A 5,920-nucleotide genomic window follows, 5' to 3' on the forward strand; every position below is an offset into this window, starting at 1 on the left:
AGCACAGGGACCGTGGTTCAATCCCCCAGCACCACAGGCCAGCCAGCCCCGCCCCCTGGTGGGCTGAGCTGGCCACACACACACACACAAATAAATAAGAATTTAAAAAAAAAAAAAAAGAACATCATTCAGGAGGCTGAAGCAGGAGGATCTCCATGAGTTCAAAACTAGCCTGAACTGCTATTAAAGCCCTACCTCAAAAACAGATAGAAACACACCCAGCCCAACCAACCACCATTATCTCAGGGAAAAAGTATTAGGGTGACTTCCATGTGACCTCCCCCTTGCTTTGGGCTCTCTTTTAATCCCAGTTATGTAATTTGGGCAAATTCCTCAGGCACTCTGGGATTTAGTATTTTTAACTTTTCAGTTTCCTTATCTTCCTTTTTTTTTCTTTTTCTTTTTGGCAGTGAGCGTGTAACTGTTTTCAGACAGGGTCTCGTGTGTTGCTGAGGCTAGCTCCAAACTCTCAACCCTTCTGTCTTACCCTTCCCAGTTTAAGAATAGCAGGCATGTACAGCAAGTTTTATTATCTTTAATGTGAGAATCATAATGACTCTCTGAGGCTTGCTGCACTCAAGAGACTGAGGTAGAAGGATTGAATTGAGTTCAAGCCCAGCCTGAACTACATAAAGAAATCCTAAGACAAAATAAAACCAAACGAAAAAAGATTCAAGCAAATAGAAGTATAAATAATATTATAAATTATACCAATTTTTCTTTCCCTAACCATTTTTTGGTATTGAGGATTGAACATAGGACTTCTCACATACTAGGTAATCATTCTACCCCTGAGCTACATTTCCAGCTTTTAAAAACTTATACTTTGTTGTTTTTTTTTTAACATTTATTTATTGTGTGTGTGTGTGTGTGTGTGTGTGTGTGTGTGTGTGGCCAGCTCAGCCCACCAGGGGGCGGGGCTGGCTGGCATGTGATGCTGGGGGATTGAACCACGGTCCCTGTGCTTTGCCAAGCTTGTTCCAAGTAGGTGCTTTAGACCACTGAGCCATCTCTCCAGCCCCCAAAAACTTATACTTTGAAACAAGGTCCCATTTAGTGGCCCAGGCTGGCTTCAAAGTTATGATTGTCCCACCTCTCTCTCCTAAGTAGCTAAGATGATAGGCAGGCCCAGCTTCTCCAAACATTTTGTTTTGAAATCTGCAAACTTAACAGAAGTTGAAAAAATAACACATTAAGTACTCTCATATTCCTCACTGGGATTTCCCAACTGTTAACATTTTGCCACATTTACTTTTATTTTACTTTATTGTCTTTTTGAGACAGGGTCTTGAGCTCACTTTGTAGCCCAGGCTGGTCTCGAACTTGCAATAATCCTCCTGCCTCAGCCCCCAGAGTGCTGGGATTGCAGGCATGTACCACCATGCCAAGCACAACATTTACTATAACGTGAGCCACACTCAAATTTCTCCATTGTCCAGTGTCTTGTAGCTGTGTTTTGTGGCTGTCTTGTTTATCATTACCGTCCTTACTTTGTGCTCACTAGGGTGAATGCTGGCTCCCTCCAGGTCCGCTTGGGGCAGAAGAGTTTCTAGGTTCCCTCAGGTCCTCTCATCAGCCTTCCTTACTGAAGTCCTTTCCTCTGCCTGACTCCAGCCACCCTGAGGGCATTCTGGAAAAGTCCTTCCTGCCCGCCCTGCCTCCCTCTCAGGGTCCTCTCACTGGTCCCTGATCAGCAGGAACAGGTCTTCTGGCATTGGGGAAGCCTGGGATGCTCCACACACCACTGTGAGGCAGGCAGTAACTTAGGAAAAGGGGAGAGAAAAAAGGGAGGGCACACCTTGAAACCTGATTTCCAGACTAGATCCAACTTCCCTTCTAAGAGGCTTTTTTGTTGGTCTTTTGTTTTTTCTTTTTTGGTACCAGGAATCGAACTCAGGGCCTCATGTTTGCCAGGCAGGCACTGGCTGCTGAACTACATCCTCGACCATCCAACTTCTTTTTTTGCGTTAAACATTTACCCAGAATAACTATTTCCTGCTTAGATATAATAAAAAGAAATTAAAATACCTAAAAAAAAAAAAAAAAATTTACCCAGGACCAGGATATTCAGGCCTGAATGCAAGGGAGAAAGTAACCAGGTAACTCAGCTTAGACCCAGGAAGTCTCTGAGTTTGTGTCCAGCGTTCCTCAGCTGCCCGGTGTGTCGACCTAGCCCCAATTACCCTGTAAGTGACCCCTACTCTCCCTTGCCCCCCATGGATTTTGGACACCCTGACAGCTCCCCTAAAGGTCAGGAAAGAGGGGCAGAGCCAAACTACTCATTGGCAGAGACAAAACCACAGACCAATAAACCCTAACAGCCTTCAGCCTCACCCTTTCTGGGGCCTGAGCTCTCCTCAAGGCCCCTCCCACACCACCAAGTACACTTTCACTTTCAGTGTCTTTCACCTTGGCTGGTGTCCTGCTCAGTGGTTTGCTCAGAGCATCAAGAACTTGGGACTTGACCCTGCCTTCCCCACTCCACCCCCATCTAGTAACAGCTGCACCCGGGAAAAGCGTCCCTGTTGGCCTCCAAGCTGCCCTGCCTCTGATTTAACTGAGATGAAGAGAAACTTGACTTTCTGGCTTAAGGCACGTTTTATGTAAGCTTTTGGTGGACCTGAGGCCTAAGATCAAGCTCTGGCTACGGGCCAGACTCAGACAAGAGCATCAGCTGATACTGACATCCTCCTTCCCTTCTTCTGTCCCTTTCACTCACTCACCTATGGTAGCTGTCTTTGAGACTGCTCCAGGCACTCTCTACGATGCCTTCTACTATAAACTGGAAGAAGACATATCCTTGCTCCTCATCTCAGTTTGTCCTGCTGTAAAATGAAAAAAAAAAAAAAATTCCTAGCACAGTTACCCTTGAGTTAAAAGTATCTGACAGTTGGAGGACTGGCAGGGTAGTGAGGAAGTTACCAGTACAGAGGGAGATTCTGCAATGCTGAAGGAAAGACAAGACCGTCTTGGGTACCATCTGTGGCCTGTGCTGAGGTGGGAGGTGGCAAGCAGGAAGGGCAGGGGTGGAAACCCAGGACACAGGAGCCTGTGGGAAAGATTGCCAGGACCTGCCAAGGAGCCGTGGAGAAATGGCATTCAGCACAACACCAAAGTTCGTTGGATATAGCCTCTTATTTCCAGATGACCTGAGAAAAGAAGATGGAACTGAGGGGAAGCATGCTACCCTGAGCTCTGGGCCGGAGGGCTCTTTTGTGGGAGAGGGAGGAGGCACCCACTGCCAGTCTGAGTCAGCCTGTGCTTTGGTGTTGGTTGGGTTCTTTTATTAACAACTCTAGGACCAGCAGGGTGAGTACCTCAGAGGCCATTTCTCCTCTGCCACCTCTTACAGGTGAGCTATTAGAAATGGCCCAGGCCAGGGCCGGCCTTGGTGTGGACACCTGTGATCCCATCACTCGTGTACTAAGGCAGGATGATTGTTGTGAGTTCAAGGACAGCCTGAACTACCTTGTGAGACCCTGTTTGAAAAAACAAGGAAAAAGGGATAAGGCCAAATTCTGCCAGACACACATGGATGGACAAGCAGGCACAAAACACCTAACCTACTTCAGAAAGGTAGGCAGTTGGCCTGCCCTGGTTCTTGCCGTTCATTCATGAATCAAGGGCAGTAGAGGCTGATCTTCCTGGCTGGCTCCATACTGTGAAAAGCACTTATTTCTCCAATGAAAGATTATTTCTAGTATCTCTCAAGCGCATTAAGCCCTTGGGTGTAGATCTGGATGGTCTGTGAAGTACTTATGTAACAGCTCTGGAGTGCAGATTCCTGATTAGGCCTCTTCAGATGCTAACTCCTGCTCTGGGTTAGAGGAAGAGCCAGTTTACATACACACACTCAAGGTATGAATGTTTAAAAAATAAACTCCTACTGGAGTTGCTCGGATCGGATCCTAACGCTTCTCCAGATCCTAATGCTTCTCCCAATTGGTATTTACTAATTGGGAGAAAAACAATGAGATGCCAGCCAAGGGGAGTGGAGAGGGAGGGACCGCCCTGTCAGAAATCCCTGTGCCTGGCCTGTCCGAGCCTCTGTTAGGAGACACTTAGGGCACAGCTGGGGATGACGCTGGGCTGCAGAAAAGAAAGAACCTGTAAGTGGGCAGAGCACTGCAGATTCTGGCCTCACCATGTGGATGATGATGTCATTAAGGCTGTTAAATTTTCTGAGTTAATTCTTTATAAAATAGTGACAGCAATCGTTCTTAAGCCGAGCATGGGCACACGTGTAATTCCAGCTCTCAGGAGGCTGAGGCAGGAGAATTGTTGTGAGTTTGAGCCCAGCCTGGGCTACCAGGTGAGCTCAAGCCTAGCCTGAACTGCACAGCGAGACACTCTCTCAGGAAGATTAAAAAAAAGGTACTGACAGTAATCAGGCTTGTTACCTAGGGTGGTTGAAAGAATCCAGTGAGATAGTGTGGTCTCTGTCACATGACTTACAAATAGTAGCTTTAAAAAAAAATAAGCATATTGTATTTAGGACAGGGTGTGCAGGGTCTCACTGCACAGAAAAGACTCGTAGTAATCCTCCTGTTTACAGCCTCCCAAGTGCTGGGATTACAGGCATGCACCACCACACCCAGTCTCAACTGCTGTCTCAGCACCATCTGGGGGTGGGGATGGCATGGCAGGCCAGGGGATTGAATTCCCAGCCCCTGTATCTGCCTAAGTAGGCATTTTAATCTGCTGAGCTACTTGGCTGGCCCTAAAATAAGCATTTTTTTTTTCCCCAGAACCGGGGATTGAACTGAGACCCTTGCGCTTGCCAGGGAAGCGCTTATTCCACTGAGCCATCTCCCCAGCCCCCTAAAATAAGCATTTTGAACAAATATTTGCTGAAGATCTACTGACCTAGTAGAGCATGTTCCATGTACCAGATGGGGTATAAAGGTGCCCAGGCAGCCTTTTTGTTGTGAGGTTGTCATAGGCAGAGACTGGAGAGAGAGGAGTAGCTCTAGGAGAGCAGGCGAAATGTTTGACATTGACCATCCTGTAAGAAACCCACTTTCTAGGCCTACTCGTTTTCTCTGAGTGGGGTTGTGGGCTTTGAGCAGACCCTTCCTGCTTCACTCAAGGCCTCGCAAGTCAAAGCAGCTCTCCTTCTGTTGGAAAAAGAAGAGAGGGTGGGGTGGGAGTATGAAAAGGGAGAAGAAAGATCTCAGGCTCCCAGGAGCTCTTGGACTAGTTTTGTTATTATTATTACTATTATTATTTTATAGAGAGCCTCATTGTGTAGCCCAGGCTGGCCTCCAACTCACTGTGATCCTTTTGCCGCAGCCTCCCAAGTGCAGGGATTACAGACAAGTGCCAGTGCACTCAGCAGTCAGGTAGTTTCTTTAGAAATGGCTTACTAATCAAAAGTATTCCAGGTTCTTCTTGCCTCTGACAAAGAATTGAATGAGATGAGCCAGTAACAGTGCCAAAAAGTTTGTTTCAAAGTGCAAGGTAAAATGGGTATGAAAGAAATCAGCCCTGCAGAGCTCACTTGGGCTGAACAAAGAGAAAAAGAGGGGAAAGGCAAAAATGGGAGTGTACATCATGGCTGCGGGGATAGCTCAGTAGCATGAGCCTGCCCAGCAAGTGAAAGGCCCGAAGCTTGATCACTGGCACACACAAAAAAATCCGCCACGCATCTTGCCTGAGAAACATAGTACAGGCTACCCTGCAAACTCATACACCACGGCAGCTCCTCTTTCTTCTGCAATCCCTGTGGGAGCTCAGAGGTCCTCCATACGGGGTCCTGGCATTCCCCGGGGTCTTGTAACTGACCGGTCTCCCTTGGTTCCCCAAGCCAGCTGAGGCACCCCTGTCCCCTGTATCACTCCTGCCTCAGCCTCCCCAGTGCTGGGATTGCAGGTGTGTACCCTGGGGTTAGTTCTACGCCAATCTCTGTGTCAGGAGCTGG

This window comes from Octodon degus, unplaced genomic scaffold (assembly GCF_000260255.1).
Source record: "Octodon degus isolate 3935 unplaced genomic scaffold, OctDeg1.0 scaffold00007, whole genome shotgun sequence".
Classification (NCBI taxonomy): domain Eukaryota; kingdom Metazoa; phylum Chordata; class Mammalia; order Rodentia; family Octodontidae; genus Octodon; species Octodon degus.